Here is a 16652-nt window from a genome sequence, read left to right on the forward strand (position 1 = left end):
TATTAGCTATGTGCTCCCTGCGCATCAATTTTGGGCAGTCGCGGTCACAACCATCAGAAGCCTCCCAAGTGGCTCTCGATACTAGAGCCGCTCTGTATGCTTCGTGAATTTTAGAATGACGAAGCCAGACTCATGCTGGCTGACCACGACAGTGTCTTATGTACATAGTGTTTTGTGTGTTTTGTTGAATGTTTTTTTTGGTTAAATGTTATGAGCCAAAGCCAGGCAATAAAGAAAAACAAAGAAAAAAAAAGAGATCCCCGCTTTCATTCCCGTTTCCGTGGTGTAGCGGTTATCACGTGCGCCTCACACGCGCAAGGTCCTCGGTTAGACCCCGGGCGGAAACATTGGTTTTAATTTTTATTAGCTATGTGCTCCCTGCGCATCGATTTTGGGCAGTCGCGGTCACAACCATCAGAACAAACAAGAAATCCCTGCTTTCATTCCCTTTTCCGTGGTGTAGCGGTTATCACGTGCGCCTCACACGCGCAAGGTCCCCGGTTCGACCCCGGGCGGAAACATTTGTTTTGATTTTTATTAGCTATGTGCTCCCTGCGCATCGATTTTGGGCAGTCGCGGTCACAACCATCAGAACAAACAAGAAATCCCTGCTTTCATTCCCTTTTCCGTGGTGTAGCGGTTATCACGTGCGCCTCACACGCGCAAGGTCCCCGGTTCGACCCCGGGCGGAAACATTGGTTTTAATTTTTATTAGCTATGTGCTCCCTGCGCATCGATTTTGGGCAGTCGCGGTCACAACCATCAGAACAAACAAGAAATCCCTGCTTTCATTCCCGTTTCCGTGGTGTAGCGGTTATCACGTGCGCCTCACACGCGCAAGGTCCCCGGTTCGACCCCGGGCGGAAACATTGGTTTTAATTTTTATTAGCTATGTGCTCCCTGCGCATCGATTTTGGGCAGTCGCGGTCACAACCCCTAGAACAGGCAAGAAATCCCTGCTTTCATTTCCGTTTCCGTGGTGTAGCGGTTATCACGAGCGCCTCACACGCGCAAGGTCCCCGGTTCGATCCCGGGCGGAAACATTGGTTTTAATTTTTATTAGCTATGTGCTCCCTGCGCATCGATTTTGGGCAGTCGCGGTCACAACCTCTAGAACAGGCAAGAAATCCCTGCTTTCATTTCCGTTTCCGTGGTGTAGCGGTTATCACGAGCGCCTCACACGCGCAAGGTCCCCGGTTCGATCCCGGGTGGAAACATTGGTTTTAATTTTTATTAGCTATGTGCTCCCTGCGCATCGATTTTGGGCAGTCGCGGTCACAACCCCTAGAACAGGCAAGAAATCCCTGCTTTCATTTCCGTTTCCGTGGTGTAGCGGTTATCACGAGCGCCTCACACGCGCAAGGTCCCCGGTTCGATCCCGGGCGGAAACATTGGTTTTAGTTTTTTTTAGCTATGTGCTCCCTGCGCATCGATTTTGGGCAGTCGCGGTCACAACCCCTAGAACAGGCAAGAAATCCCTGCTTTCATTTCCGTTTCCGTGGTGTAGCGGTTATCACGTGCGCCTCACACGCGCAAGGTCCCCGGTTGGACCCCGGGCGGAAACATTGGTTTTAATTTTTATTAGCTATGTGCTCCCTGCGCATCGATTTTGGGCAGTCGCGGTCACAACCTCTAGAACAGGCAAGAAATCCCTGCTTTCATTTCCGTTTCCGTGGTGTAGCGGTTATCACGTGCGCCTCACACGCGCAAGGTCCCCGGTTGGACCCCGGGCGGAAACATTGGTTTTAATTTTTATTAGCTATGTGCTCCCTGCGCATCGATTTTGGGCAGTCGCGGTCACAACCTCTAGAACAGGCAAGAAATCCCTGCTTTCATTTCCGTTTCCGTGGTGTAGCGGTTATCACGAGCGCCTCACACGCGCAAGGTCCCCGGTTCGATCCCGGGTGGAAACATTGGTTTTAATTTTTATTAGCTATGTGCTCCCTGCGCATCGATTTTGGGCAGTCGCGGTCACAACCTCTAGAACAGGCAAGAAATCCCTGCTTTCATTTCCGTTTCCGTGGTGTAGCGGTTATCACGAGCGCCTCACACGCGCAAGGTCCCCGGTTGGACCCCGGGCGGAAACATTGGTTTTAATTTTTATTAGCTATGTGCTCCCTGCGCATCGATTTTGGGCAGTCGCGGTCACAACCTCTAGAACAGGCAAGAAATCCCTGCTTTCATTTCCGTTTCCGTGGTGTAGCGGTTATCACGAGCGCCTCACACGCGCAAGGTCCCCGGTTCGATCCCGGGCGGAAACATTGGTTTTAATTTTTATTAGCTATGTGCTCCCTGCGCATCGATTTTGGGCAGTCGCGGTCACAACCTCTAGAACAGGCAAGAAATCCCTGCTTTCATTTCCGTTTCCGTGGTGTAGCGGTTATCACGAGCGCCTCACACGCGCAAGGTCCCCGGTTCGACCCCGGGCGGAAACATTGGTTTTAATTTTTATTAGCTATGTGCTCCCTGCGCATCGATTTTGGGCAGTCGCGGTCACAACCTCTAGAACAGGCAAGAAATCCCTGCTTTCATTTCCGTTTCCGTGGTGTAGCGGTTATCACGTGCGCCTCACACGCGCAAGGTCCCCGGTTGGACCCCGGGCGGAAACATTGGTTTTAATTTTTATTAGCTATGTGCTCCCTGCGCATCGATTTTGGGCAGTCGCGGTCACAACCTCTAGAACAGGCAAGAAATCCCTGCTTTCATTTCCGTTTCCGTGGTGTAGCGGTTATCACGAGCGCCTCACACGCGCAAGGTCCCCGGTTCGACCCCGGGCGGAAACATTGGTTTTAATTTTTATTAGCTATGTGCTCCCTGCGCATCGATTTTGGGCAGTCGCGGTCACAACCTCTAGAACAGGCAAGAAATCCCTGCTTTCATTTCCGTTTCCGTGGTGTAGCGGTTATCACGTGCGCCTCACACGCGCAAGGTCCCCGGTTCGACCCCGGGCTGAAACATTGGTTTTAATTTTTATTAGCTATGTGCTCCCTGCGCATCGATTTTGGGCAGTCGCGGTCACAACCTCTAGAACAGGCAAGAAATCCCGGCTTTCATTTCCGTTTCCGTGGTGTAGCGGTTATCACGTGCGCCTCACACGCGCAAGGTCCCCGGTTCGACCCCGGGCGGAAACATTGGTTTTAATTTTTATTAGCTATGTGCTCCCTGCGCATCGATTTTGGGCAGTCGCGGTCACAACCTCTAGAACAGGCAAGAAATCCCTGCTTTCATTTCCGTTTCCGTGGTGTAGCGGTTATCACGTGCGCCTCACACGCGCAAGGTCCCCGGTTCGACCCCGGGCGGAAACATTGGTTTTAATTTTTATTAGCTATGTGCTCCCTGCGCATCGATTTTGGGCAGTCGCGGTCACAACCTCTAGAACAGGCAAGAAATCCCTGCTTTCATTTCCGTTTCCGTGGTGTAGCGGTTATCACGTGCGCCTCACACGCGCAAGGTCCCCGGTTCGACCCCGGGCGGAAACATTGGTTTTAATTTTTATTAGCTATGTGCTCCCTGCGCATCGATTTTGGGCAGTCGCGGTCACAACCTCTAGAACAGGCAAGAAATCCCTGCTTTCATTTCCGTTTCCGTGGTGTAGCGGTTATCACGTGCGCCTCACACGCGCAAGGTCCCCGGTTCGACCCCGGGCGGAAACATTGGTTTTAATTTTTATTAGCTATGTGCTCCCTGCGCATCGATTTTGGGCAGTCGCGGTCACAACCTCTAGAACAGGCAAGAAATCCCTGCTTTCATTTCCGTTTCCGTGGTGTAGCGGTTATCACGTGCGCCTCACACGCGCAAGGTCCCCGGTTCGACCCCGGGCGGAAACATTGGTTTTAATTTTTATTAGCTATGTGCTCCCTGCGCATCGATTTTGGGCAGTCGCGGTCACAACCTCTAGAACAGGCAAGAAATCCCTGCTTTCATTTCCGTTTCCGTGGTGTAGCGGTTATCACGTGCGCCTCACACGCGCAAGGTCCCCGGTTCGACCCCGGGCTGAAACATTGGTTTTAATTTTTATTAGCTATGTGCTCCCTGCGCATCGATTTTGGGCAGTCGCGGTCACAACCTCTAGAACAGGCAAGAAATCCCTGCTTTCATTTCCGTTTCCGTGGTGTAGCGGTTATCACGTGCGCCTCACACGCGCAAGGTCCCCGGTTCGACCCCGGGCGGAAACATTGGTTTTAATTTTTATTAGCTATGTGCTCCCTGCGCATCGATTTTGGGCAGTCGCGGTCACAACCTCCAGAACAGGCAAGAAATCCCCGCTTTCATTCCCGTTTCCGTGGTGTAGCGGTTATCACGTGCGCCTCACACGCGCAAGGTCCCCGGTTCGACCCCGGGCGGAAACATTGGTTTTAATTTTTATTAGCTATGTGCTCCCTGCGCATCGATTTTGGGCAGTCGCGGTCACAACCTCTAGAACAGGCAAGAAATCCCTGCTTTCATTTCCGTTTCCGTGGTGTAGCGGTTATCACGTGCGCCTCACACGCGCAAGGTCCCCGGTTCGACCCCGGGCGGAAACATTGGTTTTAATTTTTATTAGCTATGTGCTCCCTGCGCATCGATTTTGGGCAGTCGCGGTCACAACCTCCAGAACAGGCAAGAAATCCCCGCTTTCATTCCCGTTTCCGTGGTGTAGCGGTTATCACGTGCGCCTCACACGCGCAAGGTCCCCGGTTCGACCCCGGGCGGAAACATTGGTTTTAATTTTTATTAGCTATGTGCTCCCTGCGCATCGATTTTGGGCAGTCGCGGTCACAACCTCTAGAACAGGCAAGAAATCCCTGCTTTCATTTCCGTTTCCGTGGTGTAGCGGTTATCACGTGCGCCTCACACGCGCAAGGTCCCCGGTTCGACCCCGGGCGGAAACATTGGTTTTAATTTTTATTAGCTATGTGCTCCCTGCGCATCGATTTTGGGCAGTCGCGATCACAACCTCCAGAACAGGCAAGAAATCCCCGCTTTCATTCCCGTTTCCGTGGTGTAGCGGTTATCACGTGCGCCTCACACGCGCAAGGTCCCCGGTTCGACCCCGGGCGGAAACATTGGTTTTAATTTTTATTAGCTATGTGCTCCCTGCGCATCGATTTTGGGCAGTCGCGGTCACAACCTCTAGAACAGGCAAGAAATCCCTGCTTTCATTTCCGTTTCCGTGGTGTAGCGGTTATCACGTGCGCCTCACACGCGCAAGGTCCCCGGTTCGACCCCGGGCGGAAACATTGGTTTTAATTTTTATTAGCTATGTGCTCCCTGCGCATCGATTTTGGGCAGTCGCGGTCACAACCTCCAGAACAGGCAAGAAATCCCCGCTTTCATTCCCGTTTCCGTGGTGTAGCGGTTATCACGTGCGCCTCACACGCGCAAGGTCCCCGGTTCGACCCCGGGCGGAAACATTGGTTTTAATTTTTATTAGCTATGTGCTCCCTGCGCATCGATTTTGGGCAGTCGCGGTCACAACCTCTAGAACAGGCAAGAAATCCCTGCTTTCATTTCCGTTTCCGTGGTGTAGCGGTTATCACGTGCGCCTCACACGCGCAAGGTCCCCGGTTCGACCCCGGGCGGAAACATTGGTTTTAATTTTTATTAGCTATGTGCTCCCTGCGCATCGATTTTGGGCAGTCGCGGTCACAACCTCTAGAACAGGCAAGAAATCCCTGCTTTCATTTCCGTTTCCGTGGTGTAGCGGTTATCACGTGCGCCTCACACGCGCAAGGTCCCCGGTTCGACCCCGGGCTGAAACATTGGTTTTAATTTTTATTAGCTATGTGCTCCCTGCGCATCGATTTTGGGCAGTCGCGGTCACAACCTCTAGAACAGGCAAGAAATCCCTGCTTTCATTTCCGTTTCCGTGGTGTAGCGGTTATCACGTGCGCCTCACACGCGCAAGGTCCCCGGTTGGACCCCGGGCGGAAACATTGGTTTTAGTTGTTTTTAGCTATGTGCTCCCTGCGCATCAATTTTGGTCAGTCGCGGTCACAACCTCTAGAACAGGCAAGAAATCCCTGCTTTCATTCCCGTTTCCGTGGTGTAGCGGTTATCACGTGCGCCTCACACGCGCAAGGTCCCCGGTTGGACCCCGGGCGGAAACATTGGTTTTAGTTGTTTTTAGCTATGTGCTCCCTGCGCATCAATTTTGGTCAGTCGCGGTCACAACCTCCAGAACAGGCAAGAAATCCCCGCTTTCATTCCCGTTTCCGTGGTGTAGCGGTTATCACGTGCGCCTCACACGCGCAAGGTCCCCGGTTCGACCCCGGGCGGAAACATTGGTTTTAATTTTTATTAGCTATGTGCTCCCTGCGCATCGATTTTGGGCAGTCGCGGTCACAACCTCCAGAACAGGCAAGAATTCCCCGCTTTCATTCCCGTTTCCGTGGTGTAGCGGTTATCACCTGCGCCTCACACGCGCAAGGTCCCCGGTTGGACCCCGGGCGGAAACATTGGTTTTAGTTGTTTTTAGCTATGTGCTCCCTGCGCATCAATTTTGGTCAGTCGCGGTCACAACCTCTAGAACAGGCAAGAAATCCCTGCTTTCATTCCCGTTTCCGTGGTGTAGCGGTTATCACGTGCGCCTCACACGCGCAAGGTCCCCGGTTCGACCCCGGGCGGAAACATTGGTTTTAATTTTTATTAGCTATGTGCTCCCTGCGCATCAATTTTGGTCAGTCGCGGTCACAACCTCCAGAACAGGCAAGAATTCCCCGCTTTCATTCCCGTTTCCGTGGTGTAGCGGTTATCACGTGCGCCTCACACGCGCAAGGTCCCCGGTTGGACCCCGGGCGGAAACATTCGTTTTAGTTTTTTTTTTAGCTATGTGCTCCCTGCGCATCGATTTTGGGCAGTCGTGGTCTCAACCATCAGAACAAACAAGAAATCCCTGCTTTCATTCCCGTTTCCGTGGTGTAGCGGTTATCACGTGCGCCTCACACGCGCAAGGTCCCCGGTTGGACCCCGGGCGGAAACATTGGTTTTAGTTGTTTTTAGCTATGTGCTCCCTGCGCATCAATTTTGGTCAGTCGCGGTCACAACCTCTAGAACAGGCAAGAAATCCCTGCTTTCATTCCCGTTTCCGTGGTGTAGCGGTTATCACGTGCGCCTCACACGCGCAAGGTCCCCGGTTGGACCCCGGGCGGAAACATTCGTTTTAGTTTTTTTTTAGCTATGTGCTCCCTGCGCATCGATTTTGGGCAGTCGTGGTCTCAACCATCAGAACAAACAAGAAATCCCTGCTTTCATTCCCGTTTCCGTGGTGTAGCGGTTATCACGTGCGCCTCACACGCGCAAGGTCCCCGGTTGGACCCCGGGCGGAAACATTGGTTTTAGTTGTTTTTAGCTATGTGCTCCCTGCGCATCAATTTTGGTCAGTCGCGGTCACAACCTCTAGAACAGGCAAGAAATCCCTGCTTTCATTCCCGTTTCCGTGGTGTAGCGGTTATCACGTGCGCCTCACACGCGCAAGGTCCCCGGTTGGACCCCGGGCGGAAACATTGGTTTTAGTTTTTTTTTTAGCTATGTGCTCCCTGCGCATCGATTTTGGGCAGTCGTGGTCTCAACCATCAGAACAAACAAGAAATCCCTGCTTTCATTCCCGTTTCCGTGGTGTAGCGGTTATCACGTGCGCCTCACACGCGCAAGGTCCCCGGTTGGACCCCGGGCGGAAACATTGGTTTTAGTGGTTTTTAGCTATGTGCTCCCTGCGCATCAATTTTGGTCAGTCGCGGTCACAACCTCTAGAACAGGCAAGAAATCCCTGCTTTCATTCCCGTTTCCGTGGTGTAGCGGTTATCACGTGCGCCTCACACGCGCAAGGTCCCCGGTTGGACCCCGGGCGGAAACATTGGTTTTAGTTTTTTTTTTAGCTATGTGCTCCCTGCGCATCGATTTTGGGCAGTCGTGGTCTCAACCATCAGAACAAACAAGAAATCCCTGCTTTCATTCCCGTTTCCGTGGTGTAGCGGTTATCACGTGCGCCTCACACGCGCAAGGTCCCCGGTTGGACCCCGGGCGGAAACATTCGTTTTAGTTTTTTTTTTAGCTATGTGCTCCCTGCGCATCGATTTTGGGCAGTCGTGGTCTCAACCATCAGAACAAACAAGAAATCCCTGCTTTCATTCCCGTTTCCGTGGTGTAGCGGTTATCACGTGCGCCTCACACGCGCAAGGTCCCCGGTTGGACCCCGGGCGGAAACATTGGTTTTAGTTGTTTTTAGCTATGTGCTCCCTGCGCATCAATTTTGGTCAGTCGCGGTCACAACCTCTAGAACAGGCAAGAAATCCCTGCTTTCATTCCCGTTTCCGTGGTGTAGCGGTTATCACGTGCGCCTCACACGCGCAAGGTCCCCGGTTGGACCCCGGGCGGAAACATTGGTTTTAGTTTTTTTTTTAGCTATGTGCTCCCTGCGCATCGATTTTGGGCAGTCGTGGTCTCAACCATCAGAACAAACAAGAAATCCCTGCTTTCATTCCCGTTTCCGTGGTGTAGCGGTTATCACGTGCGCCTCACACGCGCAAGGTCCCCGGTTGGACCCCGGGCGGAAACATTGGTTTTAGTTTTTTTTTAGCTATGTGCTCCCTGCGCATCAATTTTGGTCTGTCGCGGTCACAACCTCCAGAACAGGCAAGAATTCCCCGCTTTCATTCCCGTTTCCGTGGTGTAGCGGTTATCACGTGCGCCTCACACGCGCAAGGTCCCCGGTTGGACCCCGGGCGGAAACATTGGTTTTAGTTTTTTTTAGCTATGTGCTCCCTGCGCATAAATTTTGGTCAGTCGCGGTCACAACCTCTAGAACAGGCAAGAAATCCCTGCTTTCATTCCCGTTTCCGTGGTGTAGCGGTTATCACGTGCGCCTCACACGCGCAAGGTCCCCGGTTGGACCCCGGGCGGAAACATTGGTTTTAGTTGTTTTTAGCTATGTGCTCCCTGCGCATCAATTTTGGTCAGTCGCGGTCACAACCTCTAGAACAGGCAAGAAATCCCTGCTTTCATTCCCGTTTCCGTGGTGTAGCGGTTATCACGTGCGCCTCGCACGCGCAAGGTCCCCGGTTGGACCCCGGGCGGAAACATTGGTTTTAGTTTTTTTTAGCTATGTGCTCCCTGCGCATCAATTTTGGTCAGTCGCGGTCACAACCTCTAGAACAGGCAAGAAATCCCTGCTTTCATTCCCGTTTCCGTGGTGTAGCGGTTATCACGTGCGCCTCACACGCGCAAGGTCCCCGGTTGGACCCCGGGCGGAAACATTGGTTTTAGTTTTTTTTAGCTATGTGCTCCCTGCGCATCAATTTTGGTCAGTCGCGGTCACAACCTCCAGAACAGGCAAGAAATCCCTGCTTTCATTCCCGTTTCCGTGGTGTAGCGGTTATCACGTGCGCCTCACACGCGCAAGGTCCCCGGTTGGACCCCGGGCGGAAACATTGGTTTTAGTTTTTTTTAGCTATGTGCTCCCTGCGCATCAATTTTGGTCAGTCGCGGTCACAACCTCCAGAACAGGCAAGAAATCCCTGCTTTCATTCCCGTTTCCGTGGTGTAGCGGTTATCACGTGCGCCTCGCACGCGCAAGGTCCCCGGTTGGACCCCGGGCGGAAACATTGGTTTTAGTTTTTTTTAGCTATGTGCTCCCTGCGCATCAATTTTGGTCAGTCGCGGTCACAACCTCTAGAACAGGCAAGAAATCCCTGCTTTCATTCCCGTTTCCGTGGTGTAGCGGTTATCACGTGCGCCTCACACGCGCAAGGTCCCCGGTTGGACCCCGGGCGGAAACATTGGTTTTAGTTTTTTTTAGCTATGTGCTCCCTGCGCATCAATTTTGGTCAGTCGCGGTCACAACCTCTAGAACAGGCAAGAAATCCCTGCTTTCATTCCCGTTTCCGTGGTGTAGCGGTTATCACGTGCGCCTCACACGCGCAAGGTCCCCGGTTGGACCCCGGGCGGAAACATTGGTTTTAGTTTTTTTTAGCTATGTGCTCCCTGCGCATCAATTTTGGTCAGTCGCGGTCACAACCTCTAGAACAGGCAAGAAATCCCTGCTTTCATTCCCGTTTCCGTGGTGTAGCGGTTATCACGTGCGCCTCACACGCGCAAGGTCCCCGGTGCGACCCCGGGCGGAAACATTCGTTTTAGTTTTTTTTTTAGCTATGTGCTCCCTGCGCATCGATTTTGGGCAGTCGTGGTCACAACCATCAGAACAAACAAGAAATCCCTGCCTTCATTCCCGTTTCCGTGGTGTAGCGGTTATCACGTGCGCCTCACACGCGCAAGGTCCCCGGTTCGACCCCGGGCGGAAACATTGGTTTTAGTTTTTTTAGCTATGTGCTCCCTGCGCATCGATTTTGGGCAGTCGTGGTCACAACCATCAGAACAAACAAGAAATCCCTGCTTTCATTCCCGTTTCCGTGGAGTAGCGGTTATCACGTGCGCCTCACACGCGCAAGGTCCCCGGTTCGACCCCGGGCGGAAACATTCGTTTTAGTTTTTTTAGCTATGTGCTCCCTGCGCATCGATTTTGGGCAGTCGTGGTCACAACCATCAGAACAAACAAGAAATCCCTGCTTTCATTCCCGTTTCCGTGGAGTAGCGGTTATCACGTGCGCCTCACACGCGCAAGGTCCCCGGTTCGACCCCGGGCGGAAACATTCGTTTTAGTTTTTTTAGCTATGTGCTCCCTGCGCATCGATTTTGGGCAGTCGTGGTCACAACCATCAGAACAAACAAGAAATCCCTGCTTTCATTCCCGTTTCCGTGGAGTAGCGGTTATCACGTGCGCCTCACACGCGCAAGGTCCCCGGTTCGACCCCTGGCGGAAACATTCGTTTTAGTTTTTTTTAGCTATGTGCTCCCTGCGCATCGATTTTGGGCAGTCGTGGTCTCAACCATCAGAACAAACAAGAAATCCCTGCTTTCATTCCCGTTTCCGTGGTGTAGCGGTTATCACGTGCGCCTCACACGCGCAAGGTCCCCCGTTCGACCCCGGGCGGAAACATTGGTTTTAATTTTTATTAGCTATGTGCTCCCTGCGCATCGATTTTGGGCAGTCGCGGTCACAACCATCAGAACAAACAAGAAATCCCTGCTTTAATTCCCTTTTCCGTGGTGTAGCGGTTATCACGTGCGCCTCACACGCGCAAGGTCCCCGGTTCGACCCCGGGCGGAAACATTGGCTTTAATTTTTATTAGCTATGTGCTCCCTGCGCATCGATTTTGGGCAGTCGCGGTCACAACCATCAGAACAAACAAGAAATCCCTGCTTTAATTCCCTTTTCCGTGGTGTAGCGGTTATCACGTGCGCCTCACACGCGCAAGGTCCCCGGTTCGACCCCGGGCGGAAACATTGGCTTTAATTTTTATTAGCTATGTGCTCCCTGCGCATCGATTTTGGGCAGTCGCGGTCACAACCATCAGAACAAACAAGAAATCCCTGCTTTAATTCCCTTTTCCGTGGAGTAGCGGTTATCACGTGCGCCTCACACGCGCAAGGTCCCCGGTTCGACCCCGGGCGGAAACATTCGTTTTAGTTTTTTTAGCTATGTGCTCCCTGCGCATCGATTTTGGGCAGTCGTGGTCACAACCATCAGAACAAACAAGAAATCCCTGCTTTCATTCCCGTTTCCGTGGAGTAGCGGTTATCACGTGCGCCTCACACGCGCAAGGTCCCCGGTTCGACCCCTGGCGGAAACATTCGTTTTAGTTTTTTTTAGCTATGTGCTCCCTGCGCATCGATTTTGGGCAGTCGTGGTCTCAACCATCAGAACAAACAAGAAATCCCTGCTTTCATTCCCGTTTCCGTGGTGTAGCGGTTATCACGTGCGCCTCACACGCGCAAGGTCCCCGGTTCGACCCCGGGCGGAAACATTGGTTTTAATTTTTATTAGCTATGTGCTCCCTGCGCATCGATTTTGGGCAGTCGTGGTCACAACCATCAGAACAAACAAGAAATCCCTGCTTTAATTCCCTTTTCCGTGGTGTAGCGGTTATCACGTGCGCCTCACACGCGCAAGGTCCCCGGTTCGACCCCGGGCGGAAACATTGGTTTTAATTTTTATTAGCTATGTGCTCCCTGCGCATCGATTTTGGGCAGTCGTGGTCACAACCATCAGAACAAACAAGAAATCCCTGCTTTCATTCCCTTTTCCGTGGTGTAGCGGTTATCACGTGCGCCTCACACGCGCAAGGTCCCCGGTTCGACCCCGGGCGGAAACATTGGTTTTAATTTTTATTAGCTATGTGCTCCCTGCGCATCGATTTTGGGCAGTCGTGGTCACAACCATCAGAACAAACCAGAAATCCCTGCTTTCATTCCCGTTTCCGTGGTGTAGCGGTTATCACGTGCGCCTCACACGCGCAAGGTCCCCGGTTCGACCCCGGGCGGAAACATTGGTTTTAATTTTTATTATCTCTGTGCTCCCTGCGCATCGATTTTGGGCAGTCGCGGTCACAACCATCAGAAGCCTCCCGAGTGGCTCTCGAGGCTAGAGCCGCTCTGTATGCTTCGTGAATTTTAGAATGACGAAGCCAGACTCATGCTGGCTGACCACGACAGTGTCTTATGTACATAGTGTTTTGTGTGTTTTGTTGAATGTTTTTTTTTTGTTTAAATGTTATGAGCCAAAGCCAGGCAATAAAGAAATACAAAGAAAAAAAAGAGATCCCCGCTTTCATTCCCGTTTCCGTGGTGTAGCGGTTATCACGTGCGCCTCACACGCGCAAGGTCCCCGGTTCGACCCCGGGCGGAAACATTGGTTTTAATTTTTATTAGCTATGTGCTCCCTGCGCATCAATTTTGGGCAGTCGCGGTCACAACCATCAGAAGCCTCCCAAGTGGCTCTCGATACTAGAGCCGCTCTGTATGCTTCGTGAATTTTAGAATGACGAAGCCAGACTCATGCTGGCTGACCACGACAGTGTCTTATGTACATAGTGTTTTGTGTGTTTTGTTGAATGTTTTTTTTGGTTAAATGTTATGAGCCAAAGCCAGGCAATAAAGAAAAACAAAGAAAAAAAAAGAGATCCCCGCTTTCATTCCCGTTTCCGTGGTGTAGCGGTTATCACGTGCGCCTCACACGCGCAAGGTCCTCGGTTAGACCCCGGGCGGAAACATTGGTTTTAATTTTTATTAGCTATGTGCTCCCTGCGCATCGATTTTGGGCAGTCGCGGTCACAACCATCAGAACAAACAAGAAATCCCTGCTTTCATTCCCTTTTCCGTGGTGTAGCGGTTATCACGTGCGCCTCACACGCGCAAGGTCCCCGGTTCGACCCCGGGCGGAAACATTTGTTTTGATTTTTATTAGCTATGTGCTCCCTGCGCATCGATTTTGGGCAGTCGCGGTCACAACCATCAGAACAAACAAGAAATCCCTGCTTTCATTCCCTTTTCCGTGGTGTAGCGGTTATCACGTGCGCCTCACACGCGCAAGGTCCCCGGTTCGACCCCGGGCGGAAACATTGGTTTTAATTTTTATTAGCTATGTGCTCCCTGCGCATCGATTTTGGGCAGTCGCGGTCACAACCATCAGAACAAACAAGAAATCCCTGCTTTCATTCCCGTTTCCGTGGTGTAGCGGTTATCACGTGCGCCTCACACGCGCAAGGTCCCCGGTTCGACCCCGGGCGGAAACATTGGTTTTAATTTTTATTAGCTATGTGCTCCCTGCGCATCGATTTTGGGCAGTCGCGGTCACAACCATCAGAAGCCTCCCGAGTGGCTCTCGAGGCTAGAGCCGCTCTGTATGCTTCGTGAATTTTAGAATGACGAAGCCAGACTCATGCTGGCTGACCACGACAGTGTCTTATGTACATAGTGTTTTGTGTGTTTTGTTGAATGTTTTTTTTTGGTTAAATGTTATGAGCCAAAGCCAGGCAATAAAGAAAAACAAAGAAAAAAAAGAGATCCCCGCTTTCATTCCCGTTTCCGTGGTGTAGCGGTTATCACGTGCGCCTCACACGCGCAAGGTCCCCGGTTGGACCCCGGGCGGAAACATTGGTTTTAATTTTTATTATCTATGTGCTCCCTGCGCATCGATTTTGGGCAGTCGCGGTCACAACCCCTAGAACAGGCAAGAAATCCCTGCTTTCATTTCCGTTTCCGTGGTGTAGCGGTTATCACGAGCGCCTCACACGCGCAAGGTCCCCGGTTCGATCCCGGGCGGAAACATTGGTTTTAATTTTTATTAGCTATGTGCTCCCTGCGCATCGATTTTGGGCAGTCGCGGTCACAACCTCTAGAACAGGCAAGAAATCCCTGCTTTCATTTCCGTTTCCGTGGTGTAGCGGTTATCACGAGCGCCTCACACGCGCAAGGTCCCCGGTTCGATCCCGGGTGGAAACATTGGTTTTAATTTTTATTAGCTATGTGCTCCCTGCGCATCGATTTTGGGCAGTCGCGGTCACAACCCCTAGAACAGGCAAGAAATCCCTGCTTTCATTTCCGTTTCCGTGGTGTAGCGGTTATCACGAGCGCCTCACACGCGCAAGGTCCCCGGTTCGATCCCGGGCGGAAACATTGGTTTTAGTTTTTTTTAGCTATGTGCTCCCTGCGCATCGATTTTGGGCAGTCGCGGTCACAACCCCTAGAACAGGCAAGAAATCCCTGCTTTCATTTCCGTTTCCGTGGTGTAGCGGTTATCACGTGCGCCTCACACGCGCAAGGTCCCCGGTTGGACCCCGGGCGGAAACATTGGTTTTAATTTTTATTAGCTATGTGCTCCCTGCGCATCGATTTTGGGCAGTCGCGGTCACAACCTCTAGAACAGGCAAGAAATCCCTGCTTTCATTTCCGTTTCCGTGGTGTAGCGGTTATCACGTGCGCCTCACACGCGCAAGGTCCCCGGTTGGACCCCGGGCGGAAACATTGGTTTTAATTTTTATTAGCTATGTGCTCCCTGCGCATCGATTTTGGGCAGTCGCGGTCACAACCTCTAGAACAGGCAAGAAATCCCTGCTTTCATTTCCGTTTCCGTGGTGTAGCGGTTATCACGAGCGCCTCACACGCGCAAGGTCCCCGGTTCGATCCCGGGTGGAAACATTGGTTTTAATTTTTATTAGCTATGTGCTCCCTGCGCATCGATTTTGGGCAGTCGCGGTCACAACCTCTAGAACAGGCAAGAAATCCCTGCTTTCATTTCCGTTTCCGTGGTGTAGCGGTTATCACGAGCGCCTCACACGCGCAAGGTCCCCGGTTGGACCCCGGGCGGAAACATTGGTTTTAATTTTTATTAGCTATGTGCTCCCTGCGCATCGATTTTGGGCAGTCGCGGTCACAACCTCTAGAACAGGCAAGAAATCCCTGCTTTCATTTCCGTTTCCGTGGTGTAGCGGTTATCACGAGCGCCTCACACGCGCAAGGTCCCCGGTTCGATCCCGGGCGGAAACATTGGTTTTAATTTTTATTAGCTATGTGCTCCCTGCGCATCGATTTTGGGCAGTCGCGGTCACAACCTCTAGAACAGGCAAGAAATCCCTGCTTTCATTTCCGTTTCCGTGGTGTAGCGGTTATCACGAGCGCCTCACACGCGCAAGGTCCCCGGTTCGACCCCGGGCGGAAACATTGGTTTTAATTTTTATTAGCTATGTGCTCCCTGCGCATCGATTTTGGGCAGTCGCGGTCACAACCTCTAGAACAGGCAAGAAATCCCTGCTTTCATTTCCGTTTCCGTGGTGTAGCGGTTATCACGTGCGCCTCACACGCGCAAGGTCCCCGGTTGGACCCCGGGCGGAAACATTGGTTTTAATTTTTATTAGCTATGTGCTCCCTGCGCATCGATTTTGGGCAGTCGCGGTCACAACCTCTAGAACAGGCAAGAAATCCCTGCTTTCATTTCCGTTTCCGTGGTGTAGCGGTTATCACGAGCGCCTCACACGCGCAAGGTCCCCGGTTCGACCCCGGGCGGAAACATTGGTTTTAATTTTTATTAGCTATGTGCTCCCTGCGCATCGATTTTGGGCAGTCGCGGTCACAACCTCTAGAACAGGCAAGAAATCCCTGCTTTCATTTCCGTTTCCGTGGTGTAGCGGTTATCACGTGCGCCTCACACGCGCAAGGTCCCCGGTTCGACCCCGGGCTGAAACATTGGTTTTAATTTTTATTAGCTATGTGCTCCCTGCGCATCGATTTTGGGCAGTCGCGGTCACAACCTCTAGAACAGGCAAGAAATCCCGGCTTTCATTTCCGTTTCCGTGGTGTAGCGGTTATCACGTGCGCCTCACACGCGCAAGGTCCCCGGTTCGACCCCGGGCGGAAACATTGGTTTTAATTTTTATTAGCTATGTGCTCCCTGCGCATCGATTTTGGGCAGTCGCGGTCACAACCTCTAGAACAGGCAAGAAATCCCTGCTTTCATTTCCGTTTCCGTGGTGTAGCGGTTATCACGTGCGCCTCACACGCGCAAGGTCCCCGGTTCGACCCCGGGCGGAAACATTGGTTTTAATTTTTATTAGCTATGTGCTCCCTGCGCATCGATTTTGGGCAGTCGCGGTCACAACCTCTAGAACAGGCAAGAAATCCCTGCTTTCATTTCCGTTTCCGTGGTGTAGCGGTTATCACGTGCGCCTCACACGCGCAAGGTCCCCGGTTCGACCCCGGGCGGAAACATTGGTTTTAATTTTTATTAGCTATGTGCTCCCTGCGCATCGATTTTGGGCAGTCGCGGTCACAACCTCTAGAA

General features: G+C 52.2%; 73 non-coding genes across 73 annotated transcripts; all 73 read left to right on the forward strand.

Moving 5' to 3' along the window:
* The first annotated feature begins 274 nt into the window (after positions 1-274).
* On the forward strand, positions 275-347 carry TRNAV-CAC (transfer RNA valine (anticodon CAC)). Its single transcript has one exon. It is a non-coding gene; the product is annotated as a tRNA-Val (tRNA).
* Positions 348-448: 101 nt separating this feature from the next.
* Positions 449-521, forward strand: TRNAV-CAC (transfer RNA valine (anticodon CAC)). The gene has a single exon. It is a non-coding gene; the product is annotated as a tRNA-Val (tRNA).
* Positions 522-622: 101 nt separating this feature from the next.
* On the forward strand, positions 623-695 carry TRNAV-CAC (transfer RNA valine (anticodon CAC)). The gene has a single exon. It is a non-coding gene; the product is annotated as a tRNA-Val (tRNA).
* Positions 696-796: 101 nt separating this feature from the next.
* Positions 797-869, forward strand: TRNAV-CAC (transfer RNA valine (anticodon CAC)). The gene has a single exon. It is a non-coding gene; the product is annotated as a tRNA-Val (tRNA).
* A 101-nt stretch (positions 870-970) lies between these two features.
* Positions 971-1043, forward strand: TRNAV-CAC (transfer RNA valine (anticodon CAC)). The gene has a single exon. It is a non-coding gene; the product is annotated as a tRNA-Val (tRNA).
* A 275-nt stretch (positions 1044-1318) lies between these two features.
* On the forward strand, positions 1319-1391 carry TRNAV-CAC (transfer RNA valine (anticodon CAC)). The gene has a single exon. It is a non-coding gene; the product is annotated as a tRNA-Val (tRNA).
* Positions 1392-1492: 101 nt separating this feature from the next.
* TRNAV-CAC (transfer RNA valine (anticodon CAC)) lies at positions 1493-1565 on the forward strand. Its single transcript has one exon. It is a non-coding gene; the product is annotated as a tRNA-Val (tRNA).
* Positions 1566-1666: 101 nt separating this feature from the next.
* Positions 1667-1739, forward strand: TRNAV-CAC (transfer RNA valine (anticodon CAC)). The gene has a single exon. It is a non-coding gene; the product is annotated as a tRNA-Val (tRNA).
* A 449-nt stretch (positions 1740-2188) lies between these two features.
* Positions 2189-2261, forward strand: TRNAV-CAC (transfer RNA valine (anticodon CAC)). The gene has a single exon. It is a non-coding gene; the product is annotated as a tRNA-Val (tRNA).
* A 275-nt stretch (positions 2262-2536) lies between these two features.
* TRNAV-CAC (transfer RNA valine (anticodon CAC)) lies at positions 2537-2609 on the forward strand. Its single transcript has one exon. It is a non-coding gene; the product is annotated as a tRNA-Val (tRNA).
* Positions 2610-2884: 275 nt separating this feature from the next.
* TRNAV-CAC (transfer RNA valine (anticodon CAC)) lies at positions 2885-2957 on the forward strand. The gene has a single exon. It is a non-coding gene; the product is annotated as a tRNA-Val (tRNA).
* Positions 2958-3058: 101 nt separating this feature from the next.
* On the forward strand, positions 3059-3131 carry TRNAV-CAC (transfer RNA valine (anticodon CAC)). Its single transcript has one exon. It is a non-coding gene; the product is annotated as a tRNA-Val (tRNA).
* Positions 3132-3232: 101 nt separating this feature from the next.
* On the forward strand, positions 3233-3305 carry TRNAV-CAC (transfer RNA valine (anticodon CAC)). The gene has a single exon. It is a non-coding gene; the product is annotated as a tRNA-Val (tRNA).
* A 101-nt stretch (positions 3306-3406) lies between these two features.
* On the forward strand, positions 3407-3479 carry TRNAV-CAC (transfer RNA valine (anticodon CAC)). Its single transcript has one exon. It is a non-coding gene; the product is annotated as a tRNA-Val (tRNA).
* A 101-nt stretch (positions 3480-3580) lies between these two features.
* Positions 3581-3653, forward strand: TRNAV-CAC (transfer RNA valine (anticodon CAC)). The gene has a single exon. It is a non-coding gene; the product is annotated as a tRNA-Val (tRNA).
* Positions 3654-3754: 101 nt separating this feature from the next.
* TRNAV-CAC (transfer RNA valine (anticodon CAC)) lies at positions 3755-3827 on the forward strand. Its single transcript has one exon. It is a non-coding gene; the product is annotated as a tRNA-Val (tRNA).
* A 101-nt stretch (positions 3828-3928) lies between these two features.
* On the forward strand, positions 3929-4001 carry TRNAV-CAC (transfer RNA valine (anticodon CAC)). The gene has a single exon. It is a non-coding gene; the product is annotated as a tRNA-Val (tRNA).
* A 101-nt stretch (positions 4002-4102) lies between these two features.
* TRNAV-CAC (transfer RNA valine (anticodon CAC)) lies at positions 4103-4175 on the forward strand. The gene has a single exon. It is a non-coding gene; the product is annotated as a tRNA-Val (tRNA).
* A 101-nt stretch (positions 4176-4276) lies between these two features.
* TRNAV-CAC (transfer RNA valine (anticodon CAC)) lies at positions 4277-4349 on the forward strand. Its single transcript has one exon. It is a non-coding gene; the product is annotated as a tRNA-Val (tRNA).
* Positions 4350-4450: 101 nt separating this feature from the next.
* On the forward strand, positions 4451-4523 carry TRNAV-CAC (transfer RNA valine (anticodon CAC)). Its single transcript has one exon. It is a non-coding gene; the product is annotated as a tRNA-Val (tRNA).
* A 101-nt stretch (positions 4524-4624) lies between these two features.
* TRNAV-CAC (transfer RNA valine (anticodon CAC)) lies at positions 4625-4697 on the forward strand. Its single transcript has one exon. It is a non-coding gene; the product is annotated as a tRNA-Val (tRNA).
* Positions 4698-4798: 101 nt separating this feature from the next.
* TRNAV-CAC (transfer RNA valine (anticodon CAC)) lies at positions 4799-4871 on the forward strand. The gene has a single exon. It is a non-coding gene; the product is annotated as a tRNA-Val (tRNA).
* A 101-nt stretch (positions 4872-4972) lies between these two features.
* Positions 4973-5045, forward strand: TRNAV-CAC (transfer RNA valine (anticodon CAC)). Its single transcript has one exon. It is a non-coding gene; the product is annotated as a tRNA-Val (tRNA).
* Positions 5046-5146: 101 nt separating this feature from the next.
* Positions 5147-5219, forward strand: TRNAV-CAC (transfer RNA valine (anticodon CAC)). The gene has a single exon. It is a non-coding gene; the product is annotated as a tRNA-Val (tRNA).
* A 101-nt stretch (positions 5220-5320) lies between these two features.
* On the forward strand, positions 5321-5393 carry TRNAV-CAC (transfer RNA valine (anticodon CAC)). Its single transcript has one exon. It is a non-coding gene; the product is annotated as a tRNA-Val (tRNA).
* Positions 5394-5494: 101 nt separating this feature from the next.
* TRNAV-CAC (transfer RNA valine (anticodon CAC)) lies at positions 5495-5567 on the forward strand. The gene has a single exon. It is a non-coding gene; the product is annotated as a tRNA-Val (tRNA).
* Positions 5568-5668: 101 nt separating this feature from the next.
* TRNAV-CAC (transfer RNA valine (anticodon CAC)) lies at positions 5669-5741 on the forward strand. Its single transcript has one exon. It is a non-coding gene; the product is annotated as a tRNA-Val (tRNA).
* A 101-nt stretch (positions 5742-5842) lies between these two features.
* On the forward strand, positions 5843-5915 carry TRNAV-CAC (transfer RNA valine (anticodon CAC)). Its single transcript has one exon. It is a non-coding gene; the product is annotated as a tRNA-Val (tRNA).
* Positions 5916-6016: 101 nt separating this feature from the next.
* TRNAV-CAC (transfer RNA valine (anticodon CAC)) lies at positions 6017-6089 on the forward strand. The gene has a single exon. It is a non-coding gene; the product is annotated as a tRNA-Val (tRNA).
* Positions 6090-6190: 101 nt separating this feature from the next.
* Positions 6191-6263, forward strand: TRNAV-CAC (transfer RNA valine (anticodon CAC)). Its single transcript has one exon. It is a non-coding gene; the product is annotated as a tRNA-Val (tRNA).
* Positions 6264-6538: 275 nt separating this feature from the next.
* TRNAV-CAC (transfer RNA valine (anticodon CAC)) lies at positions 6539-6611 on the forward strand. The gene has a single exon. It is a non-coding gene; the product is annotated as a tRNA-Val (tRNA).
* A 101-nt stretch (positions 6612-6712) lies between these two features.
* On the forward strand, positions 6713-6785 carry TRNAV-CAC (transfer RNA valine (anticodon CAC)). Its single transcript has one exon. It is a non-coding gene; the product is annotated as a tRNA-Val (tRNA).
* A 103-nt stretch (positions 6786-6888) lies between these two features.
* TRNAV-CAC (transfer RNA valine (anticodon CAC)) lies at positions 6889-6961 on the forward strand. Its single transcript has one exon. It is a non-coding gene; the product is annotated as a tRNA-Val (tRNA).
* Positions 6962-7062: 101 nt separating this feature from the next.
* On the forward strand, positions 7063-7135 carry TRNAV-CAC (transfer RNA valine (anticodon CAC)). Its single transcript has one exon. It is a non-coding gene; the product is annotated as a tRNA-Val (tRNA).
* Positions 7136-7237: 102 nt separating this feature from the next.
* On the forward strand, positions 7238-7310 carry TRNAV-CAC (transfer RNA valine (anticodon CAC)). Its single transcript has one exon. It is a non-coding gene; the product is annotated as a tRNA-Val (tRNA).
* Positions 7311-7411: 101 nt separating this feature from the next.
* TRNAV-CAC (transfer RNA valine (anticodon CAC)) lies at positions 7412-7484 on the forward strand. The gene has a single exon. It is a non-coding gene; the product is annotated as a tRNA-Val (tRNA).
* Positions 7485-7587: 103 nt separating this feature from the next.
* TRNAV-CAC (transfer RNA valine (anticodon CAC)) lies at positions 7588-7660 on the forward strand. Its single transcript has one exon. It is a non-coding gene; the product is annotated as a tRNA-Val (tRNA).
* A 101-nt stretch (positions 7661-7761) lies between these two features.
* TRNAV-CAC (transfer RNA valine (anticodon CAC)) lies at positions 7762-7834 on the forward strand. Its single transcript has one exon. It is a non-coding gene; the product is annotated as a tRNA-Val (tRNA).
* A 103-nt stretch (positions 7835-7937) lies between these two features.
* Positions 7938-8010, forward strand: TRNAV-CAC (transfer RNA valine (anticodon CAC)). Its single transcript has one exon. It is a non-coding gene; the product is annotated as a tRNA-Val (tRNA).
* Positions 8011-8113: 103 nt separating this feature from the next.
* Positions 8114-8186, forward strand: TRNAV-CAC (transfer RNA valine (anticodon CAC)). Its single transcript has one exon. It is a non-coding gene; the product is annotated as a tRNA-Val (tRNA).
* A 101-nt stretch (positions 8187-8287) lies between these two features.
* TRNAV-CAC (transfer RNA valine (anticodon CAC)) lies at positions 8288-8360 on the forward strand. The gene has a single exon. It is a non-coding gene; the product is annotated as a tRNA-Val (tRNA).
* Positions 8361-8463: 103 nt separating this feature from the next.
* TRNAV-CAC (transfer RNA valine (anticodon CAC)) lies at positions 8464-8536 on the forward strand. The gene has a single exon. It is a non-coding gene; the product is annotated as a tRNA-Val (tRNA).
* Positions 8537-8638: 102 nt separating this feature from the next.
* Positions 8639-8711, forward strand: TRNAV-CAC (transfer RNA valine (anticodon CAC)). Its single transcript has one exon. It is a non-coding gene; the product is annotated as a tRNA-Val (tRNA).
* A 101-nt stretch (positions 8712-8812) lies between these two features.
* TRNAV-CAC (transfer RNA valine (anticodon CAC)) lies at positions 8813-8885 on the forward strand. Its single transcript has one exon. It is a non-coding gene; the product is annotated as a tRNA-Val (tRNA).
* Positions 8886-8986: 101 nt separating this feature from the next.
* Positions 8987-9059, forward strand: TRNAA-CGC (transfer RNA alanine (anticodon CGC)). The gene has a single exon. It is a non-coding gene; the product is annotated as a tRNA-Ala (tRNA).
* A 101-nt stretch (positions 9060-9160) lies between these two features.
* Positions 9161-9233, forward strand: TRNAV-CAC (transfer RNA valine (anticodon CAC)). The gene has a single exon. It is a non-coding gene; the product is annotated as a tRNA-Val (tRNA).
* A 101-nt stretch (positions 9234-9334) lies between these two features.
* TRNAV-CAC (transfer RNA valine (anticodon CAC)) lies at positions 9335-9407 on the forward strand. Its single transcript has one exon. It is a non-coding gene; the product is annotated as a tRNA-Val (tRNA).
* A 101-nt stretch (positions 9408-9508) lies between these two features.
* TRNAA-CGC (transfer RNA alanine (anticodon CGC)) lies at positions 9509-9581 on the forward strand. Its single transcript has one exon. It is a non-coding gene; the product is annotated as a tRNA-Ala (tRNA).
* A 101-nt stretch (positions 9582-9682) lies between these two features.
* Positions 9683-9755, forward strand: TRNAV-CAC (transfer RNA valine (anticodon CAC)). The gene has a single exon. It is a non-coding gene; the product is annotated as a tRNA-Val (tRNA).
* Positions 9756-9856: 101 nt separating this feature from the next.
* On the forward strand, positions 9857-9929 carry TRNAV-CAC (transfer RNA valine (anticodon CAC)). Its single transcript has one exon. It is a non-coding gene; the product is annotated as a tRNA-Val (tRNA).
* A 277-nt stretch (positions 9930-10206) lies between these two features.
* Positions 10207-10279, forward strand: TRNAV-CAC (transfer RNA valine (anticodon CAC)). The gene has a single exon. It is a non-coding gene; the product is annotated as a tRNA-Val (tRNA).
* A 794-nt stretch (positions 10280-11073) lies between these two features.
* TRNAV-CAC (transfer RNA valine (anticodon CAC)) lies at positions 11074-11146 on the forward strand. The gene has a single exon. It is a non-coding gene; the product is annotated as a tRNA-Val (tRNA).
* A 101-nt stretch (positions 11147-11247) lies between these two features.
* On the forward strand, positions 11248-11320 carry TRNAV-CAC (transfer RNA valine (anticodon CAC)). Its single transcript has one exon. It is a non-coding gene; the product is annotated as a tRNA-Val (tRNA).
* A 448-nt stretch (positions 11321-11768) lies between these two features.
* Positions 11769-11841, forward strand: TRNAV-CAC (transfer RNA valine (anticodon CAC)). The gene has a single exon. It is a non-coding gene; the product is annotated as a tRNA-Val (tRNA).
* A 101-nt stretch (positions 11842-11942) lies between these two features.
* TRNAV-CAC (transfer RNA valine (anticodon CAC)) lies at positions 11943-12015 on the forward strand. Its single transcript has one exon. It is a non-coding gene; the product is annotated as a tRNA-Val (tRNA).
* A 101-nt stretch (positions 12016-12116) lies between these two features.
* On the forward strand, positions 12117-12189 carry TRNAV-CAC (transfer RNA valine (anticodon CAC)). Its single transcript has one exon. It is a non-coding gene; the product is annotated as a tRNA-Val (tRNA).
* Positions 12190-12290: 101 nt separating this feature from the next.
* TRNAV-CAC (transfer RNA valine (anticodon CAC)) lies at positions 12291-12363 on the forward strand. Its single transcript has one exon. It is a non-coding gene; the product is annotated as a tRNA-Val (tRNA).
* A 289-nt stretch (positions 12364-12652) lies between these two features.
* TRNAV-CAC (transfer RNA valine (anticodon CAC)) lies at positions 12653-12725 on the forward strand. Its single transcript has one exon. It is a non-coding gene; the product is annotated as a tRNA-Val (tRNA).
* Positions 12726-13013: 288 nt separating this feature from the next.
* Positions 13014-13086, forward strand: TRNAV-CAC (transfer RNA valine (anticodon CAC)). Its single transcript has one exon. It is a non-coding gene; the product is annotated as a tRNA-Val (tRNA).
* A 101-nt stretch (positions 13087-13187) lies between these two features.
* TRNAV-CAC (transfer RNA valine (anticodon CAC)) lies at positions 13188-13260 on the forward strand. The gene has a single exon. It is a non-coding gene; the product is annotated as a tRNA-Val (tRNA).
* Positions 13261-13361: 101 nt separating this feature from the next.
* Positions 13362-13434, forward strand: TRNAV-CAC (transfer RNA valine (anticodon CAC)). Its single transcript has one exon. It is a non-coding gene; the product is annotated as a tRNA-Val (tRNA).
* A 101-nt stretch (positions 13435-13535) lies between these two features.
* On the forward strand, positions 13536-13608 carry TRNAV-CAC (transfer RNA valine (anticodon CAC)). Its single transcript has one exon. It is a non-coding gene; the product is annotated as a tRNA-Val (tRNA).
* Positions 13609-13896: 288 nt separating this feature from the next.
* Positions 13897-13969, forward strand: TRNAV-CAC (transfer RNA valine (anticodon CAC)). The gene has a single exon. It is a non-coding gene; the product is annotated as a tRNA-Val (tRNA).
* Positions 13970-14070: 101 nt separating this feature from the next.
* Positions 14071-14143, forward strand: TRNAV-CAC (transfer RNA valine (anticodon CAC)). Its single transcript has one exon. It is a non-coding gene; the product is annotated as a tRNA-Val (tRNA).
* A 275-nt stretch (positions 14144-14418) lies between these two features.
* TRNAV-CAC (transfer RNA valine (anticodon CAC)) lies at positions 14419-14491 on the forward strand. Its single transcript has one exon. It is a non-coding gene; the product is annotated as a tRNA-Val (tRNA).
* Positions 14492-14592: 101 nt separating this feature from the next.
* On the forward strand, positions 14593-14665 carry TRNAV-CAC (transfer RNA valine (anticodon CAC)). Its single transcript has one exon. It is a non-coding gene; the product is annotated as a tRNA-Val (tRNA).
* Positions 14666-14766: 101 nt separating this feature from the next.
* On the forward strand, positions 14767-14839 carry TRNAV-CAC (transfer RNA valine (anticodon CAC)). Its single transcript has one exon. It is a non-coding gene; the product is annotated as a tRNA-Val (tRNA).
* A 449-nt stretch (positions 14840-15288) lies between these two features.
* Positions 15289-15361, forward strand: TRNAV-CAC (transfer RNA valine (anticodon CAC)). The gene has a single exon. It is a non-coding gene; the product is annotated as a tRNA-Val (tRNA).
* A 275-nt stretch (positions 15362-15636) lies between these two features.
* Positions 15637-15709, forward strand: TRNAV-CAC (transfer RNA valine (anticodon CAC)). The gene has a single exon. It is a non-coding gene; the product is annotated as a tRNA-Val (tRNA).
* A 275-nt stretch (positions 15710-15984) lies between these two features.
* On the forward strand, positions 15985-16057 carry TRNAV-CAC (transfer RNA valine (anticodon CAC)). The gene has a single exon. It is a non-coding gene; the product is annotated as a tRNA-Val (tRNA).
* Positions 16058-16158: 101 nt separating this feature from the next.
* Positions 16159-16231, forward strand: TRNAV-CAC (transfer RNA valine (anticodon CAC)). Its single transcript has one exon. It is a non-coding gene; the product is annotated as a tRNA-Val (tRNA).
* Positions 16232-16332: 101 nt separating this feature from the next.
* On the forward strand, positions 16333-16405 carry TRNAV-CAC (transfer RNA valine (anticodon CAC)). Its single transcript has one exon. It is a non-coding gene; the product is annotated as a tRNA-Val (tRNA).
* Positions 16406-16506: 101 nt separating this feature from the next.
* Positions 16507-16579, forward strand: TRNAV-CAC (transfer RNA valine (anticodon CAC)). Its single transcript has one exon. It is a non-coding gene; the product is annotated as a tRNA-Val (tRNA).
* The last annotated feature ends 73 nt before the right edge of the window (positions 16580-16652 follow it).

Source organism: Amblyomma americanum, chromosome 4 (genome assembly GCF_052857255.1).
Source record: "Amblyomma americanum isolate KBUSLIRL-KWMA chromosome 4, ASM5285725v1, whole genome shotgun sequence".
NCBI lineage: Eukaryota > Metazoa > Arthropoda > Arachnida > Ixodida > Ixodidae > Amblyomma > Amblyomma americanum.